General features: G+C 36.6%; 1 long non-coding RNA gene across 1 annotated transcript; it reads left to right on the forward strand.

Moving 5' to 3' along the window:
* Nucleotides 1–1,938: 1,938 nt before the first annotated feature.
* LOC114477437 (uncharacterized) lies at nt 1,939–24,087 on the forward strand. Its single transcript, XR_003675705.1, has 3 exons — nt 1,939–1,949; nt 9,293–9,302; nt 23,948–24,087. It is a non-coding gene; the product is annotated as an uncharacterized LOC114477437 (long non-coding RNA).

The following is a 24,087-nucleotide window of genomic DNA, read 5'->3' on the forward strand; positions in this document are numbered from 1 at the left end:
ATTTCCCTTAAAGGTGCAGTCCGTGACTCTCAGATCCCTCCCTCCCCGCTGCTCTCTTGCCCTGCCTTCAAACTTTCCGAAGTCCCTCCCTCAGAGGAGCTAACAAGCTAACGTTAGTCCGACAGCGCTTCTCTCTCTCAATGTGCACACACCTCAGCAGCAGCAGCAACACGTGTCACTTACAAAAGCCCACACGGAGGCTGCTGCGGGCACATATGAACACATGCACCACAGAGTTCTAGTGTAACAATTACAAATCAAACACAATGTAAATCAAGCAGCAGTAATTACCTTTCAAGCAGAAAAGTCACCAATTCCATCTTCTACTCCTCCAGACCATACACTGTTAAAAAGAAGGCGCTGTAGCTCCGGGAAAGGGGCGGGGCCTGTGAGCAACAGCTGTCAGACAGTCCATCAAACACAATCCTGGCTCTTGATTGGTTCTTTTTGCTCTGTAGTGGTGCATTCTGACAATCTGCCAAAGGCTGCAGGAGCAGCAGGGGGGACTCAATGAGTCGGTTTTTTTTCACACAAACTACTAGTTTGATGTGAAACTGTCCTTACATAGTGACAGCTTTAGCAAATATGACAAAAAGTCACTTTTATAAGCAGACTGAACCTTTAATTCCAAGTTTATAACCTGTTGTAGTCCCGTTTGCGACAAAGGAAGTTGCACCTATAATCGTAATGTAGCAGCCCAAGGAATAAGGTGCATAAACACAGAAAATCAAACCATGATGATTAGTACGTATCGTTACTTGATTTTGCTCACATACCAGACGGAAAAAAACTTCCCTCACAGACAAAAAAATCTTTGAATTTAATGGAATTTTTAAATCAATTGACCAGTAAAGTATAAACGGTGTTCTGCCTCCATTCTCCGCTACTCTCTCTCTCTCTCTTCTTCTGCTCAGCAGAAAAATGTGAAACCACATGTTATTGTGGAGCTGCTGCTTCAAAACTACAGTCAAAATAAAAGTGAAAATAGTTTGTATGTGGTCTTCTATGCTGTTACTGAAAAGAAAAGGTTTGTGTGTTTTTTCCTAATAGGTACGTTACATTTGCCCCCCTGTCCAATTAGAACACTTCCCAACCCCCACACCTAAAGTGGAATAAATAAAGCCCAATAAACCTGTTTTCCATGTAAACTTCAACTCGGAATGACTATTTCCATGTAAACACAAAGCAGAACACTTTCATTCCGAATAATTTAATTTGGAATAATTAATTCTGAATTTAAAAACATGTAATCCTGGCCAGTATGACTATTTAAGAGTAATTTTCATTAGGAGCCTATTTGGGATGTTGAAAATCATGTAATTCTAAGGTTGTGGTAGCTCACCTAATTTCCTGTATTGTATGACCAGCATAGCAGTAGTGTTTATTTTTTTCCTATTTTTTGTTTAACATGGGGTTAAAAGATTAAGTTTTTTTCCACACCGTGGAACAGAGTGAAAACTATTTCATTTTTCAAATGAACAACATGAAAGTGGGTCACACAGCCCTCACACACGTGTACAACTCAATGGTTCCTGATGCAATACCTGTTGCAAAATTCATCTTGCGATGTCGGTACCCAGAGTTGTGACATGGCGAAAAGAGCTGAAAATCGTCAATTAAACCTGCACGACAAAGAAAACAGAAAAACTAGCGGAACTAAAAAGCTAGGATTTTTCTGCTTGATTAAGCAATACACACTTGATATTTCAGTGAGTAAAATTTTTCCTGGAAACAATATGTTAAAAATGTATTTTTTCTGCATTTGTGCTTCTAATGAAAATTTCACCTATTTACATTTTCTGTTCATTTTGTATTCTAGTGTCTGTAAAATTGCACCAATTATTTCCAATTTTAAAAATGTAATGACTTTATAAGCACTATCATTTGTTTTTATGTGTGTGCATGTTTTTCCAAACAGTATATAAATATTTCACCTTTAACAAAGCTTCGTCAGCACTTGAAGCTGAAAAAGAAAGGTTATAACACGACATACAGTGATTGACAGTGACAGAAACATTTTCCAATTACAGTGCACAGTTCCCTGCATTTCCTAATCTGTCCTAACGGTGACTAAATGGGTTTTTGTGTCAGCAGTTCTTCCAGCTTGATCTCTCGCCCCTTGCCCCCTGCCCACTGTACCTGAAAATAAATATATTAAATGCATTGGAAAACACGGTAAGAACAAATCACAACCTTCTATTCTGTGCACTTCACTCCGCTGGCCGTGTGCTGACAGTGAGCCTCATAATTCACTCTGTCTTTTGGTTTAAAAGAAGCTCCTACCTTATTGTCACTTTCAAGAACCTTTTCCAGTTTCTAAAATTCATTCTTTTCCTGTGAACTGGTAAAGGTGTGGAAGGCACTGATATTCATTTCAGGACACGTTTACGACCTCGACTTGCGGTCGTGCTCCTATGTCTTGCATCAGTGTTTGGTAGCTGTTCCAAGGCCTGCTGGGATATTTCCTCATTCATCACTGTCAACAACCACCATTGTAAAACGTTACAGTAGCTTTTAGCCTTTAGCAGAGCAGCCAAATCTACTGTAGGCTCATAACCAGTGATCGACTGCAACCTGTAAGGGTTTAGTTCAGCCCTTTGAATTTAGGATTATAGTTTAGACTGTAGGTTCATACGGTGTCTGTTTGCATCAGGTTTCTTTGTTTAGGAAGTACAAATGGTCACCAAACACTCGAACATGATTTACTGGCATTTCTACGTCCCATCATTTTTGAAAAATACTCTAAACTTCTCATCACGGATCAGCTGACAAAGATCCGGCTAATGAGTCTCAAGCCAGATAATTACATATAGGAACTAGGTTTGGTCCATGAAAATGTAGATTCATTGTTTTTGTTTAATAATGTCTTAATGTTTTCTTTACCATCATGTACCCCAGGCCTTCTGGTTATAGCATGACTACGATCTCATGATTCTTAAAGCTGCAGATGTAGAATCATGAGACTTGTATAGAAACAACCATGCTCCCCCCTCCCCTCCTGGTGTCCTTGTGAATGTGCACAACTGAGGAGCTCTTAGCTACTTTTTTTCTCAATAGAAACTAGTGACAAATGTAGGGACTTTATCTTGTGTTATTGAAGAGTTTTCTGGTGTTTTAGAGACTCTATCGTGAATGCATGTGTCAGTCTGTAGTTACTGTCCTGTGCAGCGGTTGCTGATATGAGATTCTGCCCCGCCACAGGCTGGATCAGCTGCTGCTTAGACCCACACTAACCCTAACCCTTGGATATACTTCTCTTTGGTTTACATGTGATTTATCCCGCCTGTTATCACTCTCCCTCTGACACCAGTATGTCGGACAGACACGGACATCCGCATTGAATCCATACTGCCCTCCCTGAGTCCGTTCTGTCCGAATATCTTTGTGCCTTTAGACTGTTGCTTTACCATGTCGGTCTTCCTTTTCCATGTAATTGCTGTACCTAACGCTGCAATTGGGACTTCTCCTGCTAGAATGTCCACCATTGTACTTTTCTACAGAGGTAGTGAACGCCCATTGGCTTTAGTCGGGCAGCCAATGCTAACGCCCCAAACAGCTCATGGAGCACTTTGTTTGTAAGAATATCTCTGATTGGCTGGAAGGGTTTGTCACGCTCCTGGATTTCTAAACTTCATATACAGGTCCAAGAAAAGATGTAAAATGATAAAGGTGATTATGGATTCTTGACCAAATGAAGCAAAAAAAAAAAAAAAAAACTGCATCTTTAAGTAACAAATACACTTGTGTTTCAGCAATAGTCTAGCCTCAACACACACAAAATAGGCATGTAAGCAATTTATCCCCGTTTTCATGATGTTTTGGCTATTTTGTTGTTGCAGAATCAACAAATGCACCCTTTATAGAAAAGCTTGTGAAATGAATATCTCATTTTGGAAGTAGTAGACTGATTGGATGGCAACCTGCAGCTCTTGGGCCACGTCATTTTAACTGGGTGCCAAAGGTTTTTTATAGAAGAAATTGAAACACCAGTAAACCTCTAACCTGCTCATTGTGTTTCACTGTAGATTTATCCTCAGATAGGATTTACATGATGAAAAGTAGCTGTTTTCACTGTAAATTAGTTCTGGATTTTGACTTCACTCATTCTCTTTGAGCTTTGACAAACACCAGGTTAGTCAACAGCACCCAGCAATACTGTGTATATGTGTACATACAGTATGTTCAGGTTATATCTCATAATGTGTAAAATTACCTCATTACGTATTGATTATAGAAAAAATTATCAATCACCTGGCTCTGATGTTTTGTATTTCGGGGCTAATCTACGCTGTGTATTTTATGAATATTAATAATGAATAATTAAATGTGTTTTATCTTCTGTTTTTGTAGGCAGGGCTAAAATGGCTCTAAGTTGCCAACCTCTGGTTTAGATACGCCACGTTCATAGAATGTGATAATTTACTGAGGGATCCATGTACCTCTGATTGAGAATCACTGCTTTAGATCAGTGATTCTCAACTGGTGGGTCGGAACCCAAAAGTGGGTCGCAGACCTGTACTGGGTGGGTCACAGACAGCTGGTCAAAAATAAATAAATACTTAATATTGCATGTTGGACTTGTCTTTTATTTTGAAGAAACTTTGCTTTTGACAGGCATGCGGTAAAATGCATGTTGCACTGGAAAATAGATAGATTTGTTTGATTAAAAAAAAAAAAAACAGCTATTTTTGAAAAACTAAATTTGGTTGGTTGGATTCTAAAAAAAAGTAGGTCGCGATTTAATGACCGTGGCAAAATGTGGGTCCCAGGGTGAGACCAGTTGAGAACCCCTGCTTTAAATCACACTTAAAGTCCAACAAATACTGTATATTTAAAGAAACCATCAGTGAAATATTTTTTCTGGTTTTGCCGTCATCATCTGACGTGTCATCTCAGACAATAGAATGACTTTTAATTACAGTCGGTGTTACTGCCTCAGCGCTCTGCATTTAAAGATTGGATTCAGAGGTGACATTTGTGCTGCTTATGCCCAGGACCAGATTGGAAGAATGTGAGAAAGTATCTCATTAAAGCTGGCAATAATTTGAGCTGGTTAAACATGGCGATGTGACTTTCATCTAATTTTGGTGACAGAGGCATTTTGCTGAAGCTGACAGTAAAGAAGTCTTTAGCAAGAAGTCGTGCAGCCGGATGTTTCCGCTGTCAGGATGTATCCTGGAAGTATAGGGTAAAGAACTTTTCTAAGGTTTCATTTCTCATTAACTTTTTGAAGCTTTGAAGCACCGTCGATCCAAATGTGTCATTTGTTCAATAGCTTTGAAGCTCTTTGAGTATCTACAGGTGACCTTTGGGAGAAGGAAAGTCATCAAGATGTCTTTTTTTTTTACCATGGCAGGACTTAATACAGATATTATCAATAGTCAAATATAATTAGGATTACTTCATCCTGTCCGGCTTCACAAAATCAAATATCTCATAAATTACTGCTGTGATTCTCCTTAAAATACTTATCCTGAACAGTAAAGGTAAATTTAAACAATTTACCTTTAATTTCATTTAATCTAATCAGTAATTAATACATAATCTGCAATTTGTTAAATAACTGTGAGGGTATTTCCACAGGGGACCATTGGGAGAAGGATAGTCATCAAGATGTCTTTTTTTTAATTATAGGAAAAATTCATGTATAAAAATTCCAATACAATATTCTATTATAAATTGCAATTTAAAATTTTCAAATACATTTTAAATTAAATTAAATCAAATTAGCATCTTCCTCCTCCAGGCTGAGAGGAGGAGTGCAAGAGTGAATAATTTATGTTTTAAATTAATTAAATGAAGTTAAATTCAAATAATCTAAATTAACTTTCTTTAATTATTCAGATTTTAAATTATTTAGGAGGAGGTTTAGGCATTTAAGAGGAGTGAAGAATTTCTAAAAATTATTATTTTTAAAATTTCAATTTCAATTCTTTTTATTTCTTTAATAACATTTAATTAATTTCAATTTCATTTTATTTTAAAAATTTTCATGATTTAAAATTTAGATTTTTGTGTATTTTATCAATTGAAATGTATAATATTCATATATATATATATATATATATATATATATATATATATATATATATATATATTATTTTATTTTTTCTTCTTATGATTGTTTGTTAATTAAATTAAACTAAGAAATTTAATCAATCAACCAGTAAAGTCAATCAGGCAAAGGTCAGAATAAAAAAAATGTCTTTATTAAGGATGCACGATTATTGATTTAATGTCAAAATATTGACATTTTACCAGTTTCCGAATCCTTAAATTATCTAATCTTCAACACTAAAGTACACTGATCATTAATTTAATCTGCAAATAACAAAATTCTATTTTTTATTCCTAATCCTATTTGAGGTAGTTTGTTTTGTAAGGTTAAGAAAACAAGCTGTTGTTCAGAAAATGCTGGAGAGAGAAAAGCCAGAAAAGAGTCAGAAAAGTCATCAAATATTTAGCAGTGATTCTCTGATGTGCTGTTGCCTATAAATGCTGTGCCTGAACAATCCCAGTGCGTACAGTGTCAGGCTTTTTCATCATGTTGTTTACTTATAGGACGCAGTGATCTGTCCAATCCAAGTGTTTCAAGTGTTTGGACGGAAAATCAGGTGTTGGGGCTCTAATCTACATAAACTGATTTAATATTCAATTTAAGGACAAACAAAAAAAAAACACTTTTTCCACTGATTTACAGAATAATTTAAAGGCAGTCATTTCTCTACAGGACTCAGGGCAAAGAATGGCTGCATGTGCAAAGTAAACACTTTGATTATGAATTTGATTGAATTTATTGTAATTCCAACCGCACACAATAATGTACAGTATATACCAGTGGTTCCCAAACCGGGGTACGTGTACCTCTACGGGTACAGGAGCACCGACTCACTCTGCCATTGACTGTCTGTATTTGTTATGTTTCTTTTTTTATGATCTTTTCCAATTTGTTTTATTACTGTGAAGCACTTTGTGACTCTGTGTCTGTGAAAAGCGTTATACAAATAAAGTTTACTTACTTATATTACAAGGGGTATTTGGAAAGATTTAAAAATTATTTGAAAAATAATCGAGAAATGTTCCTGGTTCCTTTTTTGGCTTTTTCTGGACAAATTTACCAAAAACTAGCAGTACTATTGCCCCAAATAAATTACTGTATTGTACTGTATTATGCTAAAGAGGCCATTTTATCACACTTCTGACAATAGTAGACAGTAATTAGCTACATTTTACAAAGGAGAGTGTATTTATTTATCTACATTGTTTTGAATTTGTAGATTCAGCCGTAGGAAACCAATGTTTGAGACACAGTTAGGGGTTTAGGAGAGCCCCCTGTTTCATATTTAAAAAAAAGCATATGGCATTATGGAGACGGTACTTATGATATAAAGAGGGATATGCATGATTTGGCAAAAATATATAGGGGGTACACGGGACAAAAAACATTGCACCATGAAAAAATAAATAAAAAAATATAATAATGGTCTCTGATAAATTACTAGAGAATATTATGAGCTACTTAAATACATATGTGCAAAAAAGTACATATAATACTTAATTTCTATACATTTTTCTTCATATATTGTACGTCTTTTCACACCGCGATTGGAAACATTCCATCTTTAATTTATTGAGATACATGTGTAATATTCAATTCCTATGCATTTCTATATACATACAACTCATATATGCACATTTGATAGACACAATAATGCATACAATATATTGGAACAAAGTTAACTATTTTTCTCTTTAAAATGCAGCAGAAAAATGATTACAGACTAAATGAAACTAAAATCTGTTCGGAGTCATTTCTTTTTCTCAGAGCCTTGTTAAGATAAAAGTAAGGAGTTGAATCCGTTCCCAATAGCAACAAGATGGGAACAACACACATTACTATTCATTTTCTGTGGATTTGAATGGGCTCATTAAAGCCAGCATGAATACACAGTGAGTTAAAGGATAATGAAAAACGGTTTGATCACCCTGAGTTTTATTTATTTCACGTCATAAATACCCAACCGATGGATTTTATAAGCTTTGAAACCTATTTATGGGGATTCTTAATATCAACGTGAGAAGACAAACAATTAAATGCAGCCAATCTGGGGGTAGGAAAAACTCTTCATCAGTTGTTAGGATGACATTGTTGAGTTGATAATCAGCAACTTGCTGCCTGGTGGAAAAAGCTCATAACTCTGTGTATTTGTGCTGGTTTTTTAAGAGTGAGCTGTTGGCAGCTCACCAGCTGGATTCAAAATGGACTTGTGGGCCGCAAACCACTGCACATTTAGATGGTTTTAAAACGCCTCATAAACACTGATGGAGAAAGAAACACACACACACACACATACACACAGAGAGAGAGAGAGAGAAGTCTTCCACCCAACTCTTTCCCTGAAACTCTCCAACCGCTCGCCCCAAAAATGACTTCTGGCTCTTTTCTTCTCTCAGTTGCTGCTTTTCCATGAAAGAGGCTTTTGGGACAGGAGTGAATAAGAGGAGAAATTGTAGTGGTTACGGGCTGCCAGAAACATCATTGGAGCTGGCTGCTTATATGAAATTCATCCCCACCTGACCTAATATTACAGACTGACTCAGAGAGAGATTTCTGACAGGACTGCAGGAAACATTTGACTTCAGCTCAGGCTTCACTCTGCACTCCTCCTCCCCCACCTCCTCCTCCTCTCAGCCTGAGGTACAACCTTCACTGAGCATCCGTCCCACTGTCAGGAACTGCACTAACATAAACGTTGTCTACCATTCTGTTGTTAAGATAGAAAAAGTCCCGCAGGTCGCTGTGAGAAAGGAAATGTCCACGTTTTGTCGGCTGTGTTCTGTCCACTCAGCAGTTGTTTGAATCAATAGGAAGTTGGTGCCTGACCTTGGTTAAAAATACCAAGCAGTGGAGAAAAAGCAAACACTAACCTTGACTTTATTAAAAAAAAAAAAAAAAACTTCTTCATTACGTCACATTAACTCATTGGCTGCCAGCCATTTTCACAACATACAGTATACTGTACTCCCTCACTGCCAGCCATTTTAGAGCATTTTGATAATTTAAGACCCACAGAACATTTTTTTACTATGACTATGTAAAATCTGAAACTAGATTCTGAAAGAATAGACTCTTTACTTTTATCATTAAAATAATTGTGTTTCTATTTTGTTTTGTTCTCCCGTAATCAGCAGTTGAATATCAGTAGGTTTCACAGAAAACGCCAATTTTTGACCTGGAAGCTGAGAAATCAGGCTTTTTGAGAAAAAAAAAAAAAAAAAACCTGTCAAGCAGAACATTGTCTGTGAGGCTAATGTTTTAGCTTTAGTGACACCTTAAACATCTGAACATTGGTTTCCTTCTATAAAACAACAAATTACCACTGAGACCAGGCTTTTGATTCAATGATTCAAAGTGTTTGTTGTCATTTTAAAAAAACATGTTTCGTTGCACAATGAAATGTGGCGTCGTGAAACACTTTGAGTCTCACCGCTTGTTCACCAGTTGTTGATCACCTTCTTACATGATCAACACACTCCTAATAGTCCACCTACATCCACACATGCTCTGCTCCGAGTACACTGCTTTAAATCCACCGTCTTAGAATCCATTTTCCATTTTCTCTTTCATAAACGTGCTGTTTATAACCATCGGCTAATCTCTCAATCCAAAGTGCGGTGCTGTCATCTACAGGGCAGAAGTTGGTCACTACACCACAGTAGAAGTTTGCTATATAACGGAACACCTCAGCCAAAGTGTTTCCTAGCAACCGCTGTGAAAAAACACAATTGACGTACATATTCGTCAATGGCAGTGAGTGAGTTAAAGAGTAGCTGACCCTTGAGGTTTTTGCTGACGTGCGTCTCGACAGGAAATTTAAAAAAAAAAATCCTTGATTATGGGCGGGGCTCTTGGAGCAGTTAAGACATGCCCAATCTATACTATGAAAACTGCAAAGAACAATCTATGCTATGCTAACTACCTACTCAATGCTCACTATACCTCTCTCAATCCAACCTACTCACCACAGATTTCACAGATGCTAGTTTTTATAGGAGGGGCGGGGCCAACAGTAGTGGTTCATGACATCACAAACCACAATTCTCAGCTAATAGCAAAATTAAATTGTAACTGGAATATTTGCATTTCCTGTAGAATATGCAAGTCATGATGCAGCTGCTGGCCCGCATCATTGAACACTGTATTAGCATTAGCTTAGCATTAACCTAGCATTAATCTAGCATAAGCTTAGCAATAGCATTGATATTAGCTTACATTAGCTTAGCATTAACTTAGCATTAAGTTAGCATTAGCATATCATTAACCTAGTATTAGCCAGTGTTGGGAACGTTACTTTAAAAAAGTAATTAGTTATAGTTACTCACTACTTGTTCAAAAAAGTAACTGCGTTAGTAACTAAATTACTCTATAATAAAAGTAACTCATTACCAAGGAAAGTAACTATTTGCGTTACTATTAAAAAAAAAAAAAGTTGCTCTAGGTCAAAGAATTCACATTTTTTAGATGCGTGTATCGTGAGGTGCTTCATTAAATTTTAGTTGCTTACAACAGATGTGGACAAAGTCTTCACTCCTGGATATAATGTACACTTCACATGCACGTTCTTGCCTTTGACCACAATTAATTTAAAGTAGTGTTTGTATCGTCACCTTAAAAATGTCAACTTTTCATCAGACTGCTCCACGCTCGCCATCTCTGCTGCTTCATCCAATCTGCTCTGTGTGTGTGTGTGTGTCGCGTGTGCTGGCACGTCACCTTAGCCAATCATAATCGCTCACCTTGTTTTTAACCCACCTCCTCACAACAGTCAGAAGCCGGGGATGCTTTCGTATAACATTTTATTTAATCAATGCATGTAACGCACCGCATTTAACGTTCAGTAACGATAACGGCGTTGTAACGGCGTAAAAAGTAATTAGTTAGATTACCCCGTTACTGAAAAACAAACGCCGTTTCATAACGCCGATACTTTAAACGCCGTTATTCCAAACACTGGTATTAGCCTCGCCAATGAACCCTCTGTGAAATAATGCAGAGCATGATTAAAATTGTTGAAATAGGTTGAAGCTTCTGAAATAATGTAAATAAGGTTGAAAAAGGCTGAAACATTGTAATAAAGTTGTATAAAGTTGAAAACGAGACATAAAGGATTAGGATAAGGATGTTTATTCCAAAATTAGATACAATACAAAAATAATAATCAACAACACAACTTAATACCCAAATACATTTGTTTAGTTTAGTTTCTCTTTCATGCTCTGACCTCTGCAGCAAAGAAAATCTCTGAGCAAAATCTCATAGTTTACCTATGAATCTCATAATCAAAGGATATTTGTTGGTTTTCTTTGACTTTTCAGCTGCTTTTGGTTGTGTATTTACATTTACTGTAATGGCACTGAAAAGCATTCATTGAAAGTATTGATTTTTCCTTGTTTTGTGAGCCGTTTTTTATTGTTGGAGTAGCTTTATGAATACAAATCTGTCATAACCTGCTTTTGTCTTTTGAACCTAAGCAAAACCTTGGCACCTGACTAAGTCATCATTCATTCATAGAAATGGAAACAAAAAAACTTGTTTGTTTCTACCAAATACTTTTAGCTTGACGCAATCTTTTCGCAAACAACTGCATGTTTTTCTTGCAAAAATTCTATTGTATAATTGTGACCATTACCAGTCTTTCCTCAAGGTAAGCCAGACTTTATCATGGGGAAAGATGTAAAAAGAGAGGGCAGTGTTGTGCCTGAGTGAGGAGGGAATTAAAAAGACGTCTCCTGGGACTGGAGAAACAATCAGAAATATGTGTTTAATGTTGGTAAATTCCCTGGGGAAATGGTCAATTAAACCAAATGCATAAAAGGAAAGTACTGAAAATATAGTGCAAAAAGGTATTGTGTAATTCATTGGTCACCATAATAATTGCTAAAGTAAAACCTATTCTGAAATGAATGTGGTTTGTAGTCCAGTCTTTACGAGCTGCTCCTCAAACTGACCCAAATTTACTGCTGATGGCTTGACCAGCGTAAGTGCCTTATGTAACCACACTTCAGATAACTTTTTTTCAGGCTATGGCATGATATACACACTGTTTTCACACCTCGATAATGATGTTTCATTCTTTTAAATTAGATTTCCTCTGAGGGGGGGAAGCAGTTCATGGTCTCGTCAAGCCTGCACAAGTGTCTTTTCATTTCAGAAGCAATAAAGCCAGGGTTCATTATGAAACATTTCCCACATTTCAGCAGCATTGCCTCTGACCTTAGATCAGAAAAACAGACACATGTAGAGTGAGTGTGAGAATGTAAAGGCTATCTCAGAGTATATAGAATACAGGCGTATCACCACATAGGAAACATTTAAAAGATTAAAATGCTAATATTTTATAGTTACTAGGTAGCAGATTAAATCAGAGACAAGCGGACAAACGCACGGACTAGTTTGAACGTTTAAATGTCATTTAATTTTTTTCGACTTCTCCCTAACAAGGAAAATGAAAGATTAAAATGCAGATGCGTTCATCTAGCTCAACCAAAGTCATGGACACCGGAATGGATTTCAGCTTCAGCTGCACTTAACGCAACATGATTCATCTTTTTAGATTAAAATTTGTCAAAATAATACGTTTGACTTCCCTGTGAAGAGTGAACTTAAACGTGACTGAGTGCATTTTAACTGTCAATCAATGAGTCTGACTGTGTATCATTGGATTTTCATTCATTTGTTTTCACAGGATGACTTTGTCCTTTGGCTTTACACCTTTAACCACGATGTCACTAAACTCAGGTTCGGCCTTAATGGAATATTTTTAACACCAATTGGAAAGCATTAAAATACTGACATTGCTCATTTATTCAGTATTCATTATTGGCTCTTTTTCTTATAACTTTGTTGTGCTGACGACACAACTTAAAAAATTACTTGCTTGGGGCTTCCTCGGATGTGTGTGTGGGGGGCGGTGGCAGCCTCTCGGCCTGGGATCTTGGGGGCATCTGGGGGGTTGCTCGGCCGCGGGGAGGTTGCCTGGGGCTCCCTGGCCTCCGCTCTTTCTGCTGGCCTGGCTGCATCTGCGGGCCCAGGGCAGTTCCTGGGCTTGCAGTAGCGGTTTTTTTTTTTTTGCACATATGCTATTGTTCTATTCTTCCCCACCTTTTCTATTTCCTGTCTTGAGTCTCTCCTCCCTGCTCCCTTTCCCCTCCCCTTCCCCCTCCCCCTCCACTTAGGTGTAACACTGCTCTCCCTTTTTATATCCTATAATAAAAGATTTCTTACCCTTCCTTAGGGAGGGCTGGTGATGGTCACAATTAAGCAATAAAATAAATCAATGTATTTTATTGCAATAACAAAATATGCATTGCTGTCTCATAATGATTGCACTTCCTGTGGTGTTGACCTTTGACAGCATGTGCAGACAAGATAAAAAAAAAAGAAAAAAAAAATTACTTGCAACAATTAATTCAGGATTAGTGGACTTTACGATAAAGCAGGGGTCTGCAACCTGCGGCTCTGGAGCCACATGAGGCTATTTGACTCTTTTGTGATGGCTCCCTATAGTTTAAAAAAAAAAAACATATTATAATATAGAATTATGATAAAACCATTTGTTAACCTAAAAATAAATCACAACTTCCTACTTCACTTCCTACAACCTCTACAGACCATCAACCTGTGGCTAACCTCACGTTCTAAATCCCTTGTAAGATAAATAAACTAACAAAAAGACAATCATTGAAGAAAATACAGATTTTATGGTTAAAATGTTGAAAGAAATTAGAATTTAGCATGTGTTGACCGACATGATCAACTTTTTGTAGCTCTTTAAATACATGTTGTTTACATGAAAACATTGTTCAATATAATCTTAACTGTATAGAATTTTACACACCTACTGTCTTCATTTGGAATATATTTTTTTCGGCTCCGGAAGAACTTTAATCCAGGTGAGATTAGACAAAATGGCTCCTTTAATAGTAAAGATTGCAGACTTCTGCGCAGGCTATAGGACATCATCCCCATCATTATCCTGCCCGTCCTTAGGTAATTCAGTTAAAAAAAGTAAAATAATTAAAACCTTTAAAAATGAAACAGAAAGAGAGGGCCTTCTGCCTTCTTTGAAGGTAATTCATTTTAGGGGGCGTGTTATCGGTTTAGGCTTAGGGACGGGGTCGAGGAGGTTAGGGTTAGAGAAGAAGGATTAGGGCACACGTATCAAACTCAAGGCCCAGGGGGCCAAATTCGGCCCTTTGGAGCATCAATTCGGCCCGTAGGAGAAAGTAAAAATGACAGAGAAAACATGAATAATTGTGTAAATGAATATTTGCAGTTGCTCACAGTTTTCCTGGTACTTCTATCAGATGATTTCAGTCATTTTTATTGTTAAACAGTTGGAAAAACTCAACATTCTCACAGAATCCTTAATTAAATAAAATTTGGTCACAAAATCTAGGAAATTTAAAGTGAAGACCCTGTTTAGACTGATATCTGTCACTTATTGCTTGGATATAAAAGCGTAAACTAGGACACAATAATGTTGAAATTACTTGTTTTCCCGCATAATCTCTGTGGCCCACTTCAGATCAAACTGCTCCATATTTGGCCCCTGAACAACAATGACTTTGACACCCCTGGGTTAGAGTATTAAAACAATGTAGGTTCCCCTTATCCATTCCTGTTATGGTTATGGTGATCACTCCCATTAAAAGGCATCACTTTGAAATCACTACCAGGAAGTGCCACAACATCAGATGATGCACAGCACCAACGAAACACGTGTTGCCATGGACGCAAAATTAATCCTAAATGATTTTGTTTCATTGTTGCAAAATTTGTGTCTGGGCTGAAATGATGCGTCCACCTGCATTTTCAAAGTCTGTTATCTTGCTTCCTGCTAAGCACAACGTCAGAATCCTTTCATCAAAATGTTCCTGATCTTCTTACGAATAACTTCATAACATCCAAGTAACTGGTCACTTAGCTAAGCACTAAAGTATGGGAGTGAAATGTTTCAAGGAAGGCTTTAAAGCTGATATCCGGAGTTTCTGAGAAATTTGTTTATGTGTCATTCTTTTGAAATGTGAAAAATACCTAACTAGTGTTTTATTATGGTCCACTGCCGGTGGTCATTCATATACATTAATGTACATAAGTCCTATAAAAATGGAAACGATCGCTGAGTATGCCCGGCCAATAGGCTTTGACTTCCTGGAGCAAGGACTGTCAATCAAAGTGAATGCACATGCTGCGTAAACTGTGCACGGAAATGAGACCGCGTGTCTCAAACAAGTATCACTCCGAGCAGCGTAGCGTCACGGAGGAGCGCTCCGAAGCTCCAGTTACCGATTTCACGATTGCCAACGTATAAACTTTCTACTAAATAGGAAAAGAAAAATCCAAAGCTTGTGGATAAACATCTTTGTGACCGCAACAGAATTTATCTCAGAGCTGCTTTTAAAAGGATTCCAAACGGACCAGGATTTGGCGACATTTCTCATGGACAGTTAATAATCATGTTTTAATCAAAAGTTAAGGCACTAACAATAAATGTGTAGTTTTTGTAGTTATGCGACTTTGTTATGTCTTGCAGTGCGCGTGCACAAACGTAGAGGCGTAGCTTCTGGTAGATTGGCAGAGACAGGGGAGGAAGTAGAGCTGTTGAGGGCGGGGCATCGACACATTCTCTCAGAAACTACGAATAGTAGCTTTAATGGGAGAGGAAATACAAATAGTAGCACTGTAAGAGCCGTTCCTAATAAAACATTGTTGCATCTCTCGGTCTTCATTAATTCCAGATAATTCACCTAAATCTGAAGTCCTTCAAGTCACAAACCTTAATATAATATAACCTTAATATAATATAATTATTATTATCCTATTATCTTATTATTATTATTATTATTGTATTTTTATTTTATTTCATTATTATTATTATTATTATTATTATTATTATTATTATTATTATTATTATTATTATTACTATTACTATTACTATTATTATTATTATTATTATTATTATTATCTTGTTATTTTTATTTAGTTTGCACATATTAGTCTAACTACTCTTATATTTATGTTTATACTTCTTTTTTTATTTATTTTTTATTTATTTTTCTTTATTCTAGTTGATTGTTATTATTTAATGTTACACTACCTGAGAGCACAGGTCACCAAAAGAAATTCCTCGTGTGTATTCATACACCCTTGGCCAATAAAGTTGATTCTGATTCTGATTCTGATTCTGATTCTGATTCTGATATAATTCCAAAACTTCTTCTGGCCATGTAAACTCTGCCTTTTGCTCTAAATCCCTTCCTTATTTACAGTACATTTAAATTAGAGAAGAATTTGTTGCCTTCCCTGTGGTAGATCAGATTTCTCCTTAGTGATGGAAGCAGAGTTGATTACCCTTTGGGTCACAAGTTAATTGTTTGTGTGACTCGTGTGTCACTGAGAAATGCTGTCATCTGCATCACCGGGAGACCAGTAAGAAAATCCTGACACTGTATTAACTTTGCAGCTCAACTACGGCAAATCATGAGGAAAGATTATTGGATCCTCGATAACAAACTCCATCTTAAGTGTTTGCTTTAGAGTGTCAAAGATTAAGCTTCAGATCAAAGTAATCAGTGGCAGCTGGAAGCAGCCTCTTCATAGGCTGCTGCTGTCAATATGATGGAACATGTTGTAAATGTAAAGTGAAGGGGTTACGTAATGTCAAACAGCCAGAGCTGCTCTGCAACAGCTGGTTGGTGGAGCACTGCTAGCATGGCTGTGGTCTGGTAGTGCTGAGTTTGCATGTTCTTCCTCGTTTTCAAGGTCCAAAAACATAATCAGTTATAATCATGTGGTCTGAGTGGTTGTATGTGACTGGCATTACTAAAAAAAACTTTATTCACACATTATTCTACATCAGTAAAAAAAAAAAAAAATTGATTTTATTATAAGCAATAGTTAGCATCTTAATAAGGCCATATTAAATTCTTATTAACATTATTAATTCAATTCAATTCAACTTTATTTATATTGTGTAAATTACAACAAAAGTCATTTCTAAGCACTATATTAAGGATATATTGTTTTATTAAAAAGCTTTTGTAATATATGTATTGATGGTAACACCCTGAAGCTGCTTGTAATAAGCAGCAAATACATAATAATGAGCTTCTTAATAAGTCCTTAAGAATTTAATAAGGTCTTATTAAGAGATTAGTTTCAAGCAACGTGATATCAAGTGTTACCAACAAACATCCTGTATATGGATCATTTTACTTAAAAAGAAAGAAAAATAATTATGAAGCGGGGTGCCTAAATCCAGTCCTGGAGACCTTCAGTCCTGCATGTTTTAGATACTACCCTGGTCCACCACAGCTGACTGTAAAGCATTAGTCAAACTCAAGCCCCCAGGGCCAAACCCGGACCTTTAGACCATCAAATTCAGCCCGATGGAGAAAGTTAAAAAGACAGGGAAAAAAAATAATAAAATGAAATAAAAATTATATATATATATATTGTCCAAATTACCAAATAATTAGTTGTCTCAGCTCAGATATCTAAATACACAAATTCTATCACGAAATATTTGGAGGATCACAATTTTCCCCATGCTTTTTTCGCATTTTAGTTCTCAAATCATTCAAAGAACTCAATTTTCCTTAAATATTTTCACATAATTTCCCCAAATGTAATAAAAATTGGTCACAAAATCCTGCAGGGATAAATATCTGTCACTTATTGCCTGAATATTGTTGGTGCCTTACACAATGTATGATTTGTATGTCTTGTGAAGTACAAACTTCACAAGACAAATATTGCAATTGTTTTCCCACCTAAAATCTGTGGCCCACTTAAGCTCAAACTACTTCTTATTTGGCCCCTGAACTAAAATGAGTTTGACACCTCTAAAGAGTAGCTTGTTATCAGGCTTTCTGTAGAGCTGCATGATGACACAGTCATGTTGGAACAGGGAGACAGCTAAAACATGCAGGACAGGGGCTCCCCAGGACCGGACTCCACCTTTTGGTGTTTTCCCTTAGCGTGTAATGATCACACCAACTCTTATGCAGTTGTTGATTCTTGTCTACATAAACTCTGTAGACAAAATGTCCGCTATTCCACACACAAAGAGATGATGTAATATTTACTTCATGGTTAAAGCAGAATGGAGTGGTGAGAATTTCCACTGAAATCCTTCAGGTCATTTGGTGTGATTTTTTCATCTGGGGCAGCTGCAGATGTTGAGCCTTTTATCACCAAGAGCTTTGGTGCATTTTTCAATCCAGCAGCTTGTCCGACGAACTCTTCAAAGCTTCGTCTTGTTAAACTTCAGGGATTACCATATGGCTCCAGTTTTGCAAACTTCACCTCTCAAAGCCGCCCACCTGACAAAGCTGCTGACAGCAGCAGCTTTGAGGCCCAGCCGCTCATGGTTCCTGCTGATACTCAATTAGTCCTGGAACAGCGGTGCTCCCATTCATCTAATGATTCACCACAAACCCACACTCGCTCTCCCCTCTTTTTTAACTCCCCTCTCTCTCGCTCTCTCTCTCTCTAACTGCAAGACATTTCTTTATTCTCATCAAAACTAATTCTTCCACTAAATTGCATGCCTCAAAATGGCAGCGTCTCCGTATCATTATTGTCAGCGTGAGATTGAAGAGATGACAGTTTTTTAAGGAATGTAGATTTCTCTGTGCAGGCGGTAATATGTTCAGTCTTTGTCGCTCTGCGTTCGTGTGGAGGAGAGAAAATAGAAATCATGAGCACAACAACGGGATTGATCTCAAAGACTCACCTCATTGATTTCTCTCATCTCTATCCATTTGCATTCTGCTTAGATGAATGCACAGAAAAGTCTGCTCTGAGTCATAATGCGATCACATGGTCGGCTGTATGGAACGTTCCTCTTTGCATGCGTTCAGGCTTGTTCTTTCTACTGTATTTTATAACCATGGAGTTACTCACAGACTCTCAATGAGAATTTCATGGTCATGGATACATGTTGTGTTTGGAAGATGAATCTTTTTGTTTTTCACAGACTCCAGCCTTGACGGACTGATGGTGATCTTCATCACAGTTTGTGAACTTAAATCAAAGCTGGGGCTCATTCCTGTTTACTGTGTTGATCTTGATTTCAGAAATATTTATCTATAATATAAGTAGTTATTCTGCAAAAGTCCATGCTGGCTCCTAGGGCAAACACTGTGAGTTTTTAGTCTTTTAGGCAAGGTACATTTCTTTCATACGCAAGCCAATTCAATGTGCTTTACATAATTAAAAAGTGCAACAGAAAAAAAAAAAAAAATCAACAATGAAAACATTAACCCATTACATTAACAATAAAATAATGTAAAAAATCTCCCTCTCGGTCATAAGCAGTGGAGAAAAGAAGATTTGTTTTAACTTTGATTTAAAAATGTTCACATGTGATGCTGACTTCAGCTCTGCTGCAGTTTGTTCCACTTCTTTGCAGCATAACAACTAAAAGCACCATGTTTACTGTGAACTCTGGGCTCCACTATTTGACCTGTGTCCATAGATCTGAGAGATCTGCTGGGTTATTACCTGACTAACATCTCACTGATGTATTCTGGACCAAACCCATTCACACATTTATAACCAGCAGCAGAACTTTAAAGTCTATTCTGAGGCTGACTGGGTGTGAGTATAAAGACTTTCAAATCCCTAAATTAGTCATTGTAAATGATAATGTTTTGACAATGTTTAATTCAGGATTTTCAACTTTGGTCTTAAAAATACTAGAATTATGCATATTGTGGTCTTTGTCAAATTCAAACACACATCATGAAAGGTTAATAAACGTCTTGTCTAGAAATCAGCTCGACCTTTCTTTCTGAGCAGGGCTTACATGTTCTCCTGAGCTTTTTTCCTTAGGTATACATTTCTGATTAAAAAACATACACATTTGTTTTATTGGAGTTAGGGCTGGCGGTATACCGATTCATTCCTAATACCGGTATACAGTATATTTTTGTTATGATATGAATTAATATACCGCCGTACCGGTGTATTTGATTACACAACTTTTGGAACGCTATGCTGCGCCGCGTTTCAGACCGGACCCTTTACAATGTTGCATTTTTAAATAAGAAGGTAAACAGTAGCGCTATGGTGTTAGTTGTGGTGTAAATTATACGTGTAAATGGGTAAGAAAGACACGCGCATGCCTCTGCTACAGGAGAACAACACCCACGGACACGGAAGCACGGTTAGCTTAGCATGTACGCAGTTCTGCAGTGATACACAGAAAAAGAGAGCAAAGGATCGCAATTTGTATTTCCTATAACGCGAAATTAAGTCCTGGTGGAGCTGCAAACAAAACTCTACCTTATTCACCATAAGAAACCACCACACCACTGAATATGCAGCATTTAAAGCTAGAAATCAAGCTAATGCTAAAGCTAAGCTAGCGCGGCAAAGAACCATCGGGCTGCTGTTGCAAACTTGTATTACTACTAGTGTGGAATTATTCTACAATATTCACTCATCATGACAGTAAAATAAATCATTCTAAATCAATCTACTGCAGTAATTCCTCTCTCAACCAGTAGAAAATTCTGTGAACACCATGAAAAAAATAAAAAAATACCGTCATATACCATGAAACCGATAGAATTTTGAAAAATACCGTGATATACATTTTGGTCATAATGCCCAGCCCTAATTGGAGTCTCTAAAATACAGCAGATATTTTGGTGTCTGTGACTGTACTGCTCTGTACGAACTGCTGACCTGTTGGTGTCTCTCTAATGTGAGAAATGTGAGGCTTTAATTAAGCAAAATAAATGTACCTAAAAGCAGGTGTGCATGTTTTTATCGGCATCAACATGGATGTTAAAGAAAGCTAATGAAATTATTTAATTTATGCATATGATAGAAAAGATAAAGAAGCTTTGACCCCTTTGTGGGTCTGAGATCTAGATTTATTTATTTTTTAATAATAATAAACACAAAAAAAACCTTACTTTTAAACACTTATAGACTTAAACATGTTTTTATATATATATATATATATATATATATATATATATATATATATATATATATATATATATATATATATATATATATATATATATATATATTAAAAGTAATACAAAGGCAAAAATAGTTTTTGGTATAAAACGTGTTTATAAGAAGGTTTATTTTTTATATACAGTACATATTTTTATATATCTGTTTTCTCCTTGGTTACGGACACAGATTGTGCTGATCTTTATGTATAAACGTCTCATCTTCTTTAAGTGTTTTGTGTATTTTCCTTTTCAGCCACAGCTTTTCATTCTGCGCCGATTGCTTCAGAGTAAATTGTCACATTGTTGTTGGGATCTTCAGCTGTAGAAAGTGTGTAATATTAAAAGATAGTAAATGATTTTAAAAAATAAATTTGGAAGCTATTTTTTACAGATTTTGGTTCATGAAGCACAGCTGAGCCTTTGAACTTCGTTTAGATCCAAACATATTTGAATCCTAGTTTTAGAAGAATGTTTTGCTTTTGCTTCTCATTTATCTTAATTAAAAGTTAGTTATAGATTGAACTATTAATTTACAAGGATTGTTGCACAAACACTACAACTACTTTATAAATCCACCATGCTAGTTTTCAGGCCCCTGCATAGCATTGCCAATGTTTTCAGTGTAACTGACAGATCATGAAATACTATTTCAATCCAGATTACCTTTTATCTCACATTTCAACCATGTTTAAGGTTTTGTCCGTCCAACTAACACTTAACATGGTTCAGAGAAACAGCTTAGGCCGAATATAATGAAGCTATTAAACAGACAGTGAACACTGATAGGAATGAGGAAAATTTATCGCTCATTGGTGAAACAATTCCACCTATTTTCACATCAGTTGTGTCAGTTCAGCTTTTTAATCAACTCGCTTCATTAATTCAAATGTTGCGAAGCAACAAAACATTGTTGCGGCAATCAGAGGGTTAGTTAATCCTGCTAATTAGTCTCCAAGTGGCCACGAACTGATCACAGTCACAGAAAGGCTTTCAGATGTTTTCCATTAGCACGGTGAACAACAAAAAAGCAACTAACCTATTAGTGCTTTTTATCAGCTAAACTACAGGGATAAGTGTGTAAAGTGATTAATTGTCATGAGCCGATTTTCAAAAGAGACAGATTAGCTACAATTCAACAAGAATGTTTACATGATGCAACGTTCCATATAATAGCTTTAAGCTAATATGCAACTGCTGTCCCTGAGCAGATTTTGAATAAATGACTGTAAACCACACATTTCTACTTAAAGTGCATGTTAAATAAAATACTTGTTTTCTCCTAAACACTTGCCATGAGTGCTTTTCTCAACCTTAGGGTCAGGACCCCATTTGTGGTTGCGAGACACTGGGAGGGGATCGCAAGATTCCCGGAACTAAGAATACTTGTATGACCATTTGAGCCCTTTTTGTTTGTTTTTACCCTTTTTCTGCAACTACATCAAACTTGCCATGTTTTAACCTATTTTCATAAATTTTCTTGCAAAATTTTGGCTCCGTTTAATGCATTTTTGCAACATCACTCTCATTTCTGCTATTTCTCCATCAAATTTCAATGCATTTTCTGCAAACACTTGTACCTTTCCACCATTTTTCCCGCCTCTTTTTTCCATATTTCATGCTTATTTTTTTCAAATTTAACCACATTCACGATTTGTCCTGCCCAGTATTTGCCAGTTTAAACAAATTTTTCCTACTTTTTATATTGTAATAGCCTAACCCCTCCTCCCTCCATTTCTGCCATTTTAAGCCAATATTGTCAATTTGAACCCTTTTTACTACTTTTTATGTCCATTTTTGGCTACTCTAATTTGCAACATTTAACCAATTTCTATGGTTTTAAAAATCCCATTTCACCACCTTTTCCACCATTTTTTCTGATTAAAACAATGATTTACATCTTTGAGATGACTATGGTGCAAATAATAATAAACTTCCTGGATAATAGTGGGTATTATTCAGATGAATAAATAAATGTGGTTATCACAGATTTATAGAACAATGAACCACCATTTTGCTGACTTTATGGATGAGCTCCAAGCTGTCCCCTTTTTGTTCCCCCTTATAGATGGCCCTGTCTCCACATGACTGTTCTTAAACCACCTTCAGGTATAGTGGGGGTCTCCGGTCTCTGGCACCTTAATTTTTGGGGGTCGCGGGCTGAAAAGGTTGAGAACATAATCTCAGCGTTTGGTAATGAAAAATATCTGCTCTTTGTGACTTCATCATAAATCTAACCACGAGTATAAATAAACAAAGATAACTGAAACTGCATCTAATGTAACTTTTCTCATCTCACTCTGTGCACGCACACTTGAAACGAGCCGTGTTTACACTTTGACAGAGAAAATCAGCAGAGCAGTGCAGAGGCAACCAGACAAAAGTCTGAACAAACAGGAAGAGTATAAATAGTAAATGCATGTAAAAAGTGAAAGACATAATCATGCAGAAGAGCTGGATGTTAATAAGAATGAAGGTCGGGCATGTGGCAGCCCTCAGTCGTCATTTATTTGATTGATATACTGTAAACAAAAAATAAATGTTAACATAACATATTTTCAACCTCGCTCATAGTGACAGACGCTGATGTCTCTCTAAAACTTTTCTGCACAAAACCTTTACATTTATATCTTATTTGTGGTTGACAATCTACAATTATTTTTTTATTTTTTTTACCATTTACTCAAATGGATGCCACTGATTATGTGCTGTATCTGTTTTTACATTTGATTCATGTTCTGAATATGCTTTTCTGGAGAATGCAAAAGTAGAAATGGGACCGTTTCATTTGTCAAGATCCGCGGTTCTCAAGCTATTCAACCCGCAACCCCTGAAATAAAGGTCCCCCCCCCCCCCCACTGTACTTGAAGGTGGATGAACACAGACATCAACAGTGAAAAACAAAAAGTCAAAAAGTAGCAACAATTAGTTGAAACTGGCAAACAACAGGCATAACAAATCCTGAATGTGGTTAAATTAGCAAAAACAAGCATTAAATATGGTCAAAAGAGGTTAAAAGTGACAAAAAAATGGTCAACATATGACATC

Source organism: Gouania willdenowi, chromosome 16 (genome assembly GCF_900634775.1).
Source record: "Gouania willdenowi chromosome 16, fGouWil2.1, whole genome shotgun sequence".
Lineage (NCBI taxonomy): Eukaryota > Metazoa > Chordata > Actinopteri > Blenniiformes > Gobiesocidae > Gouania > Gouania willdenowi.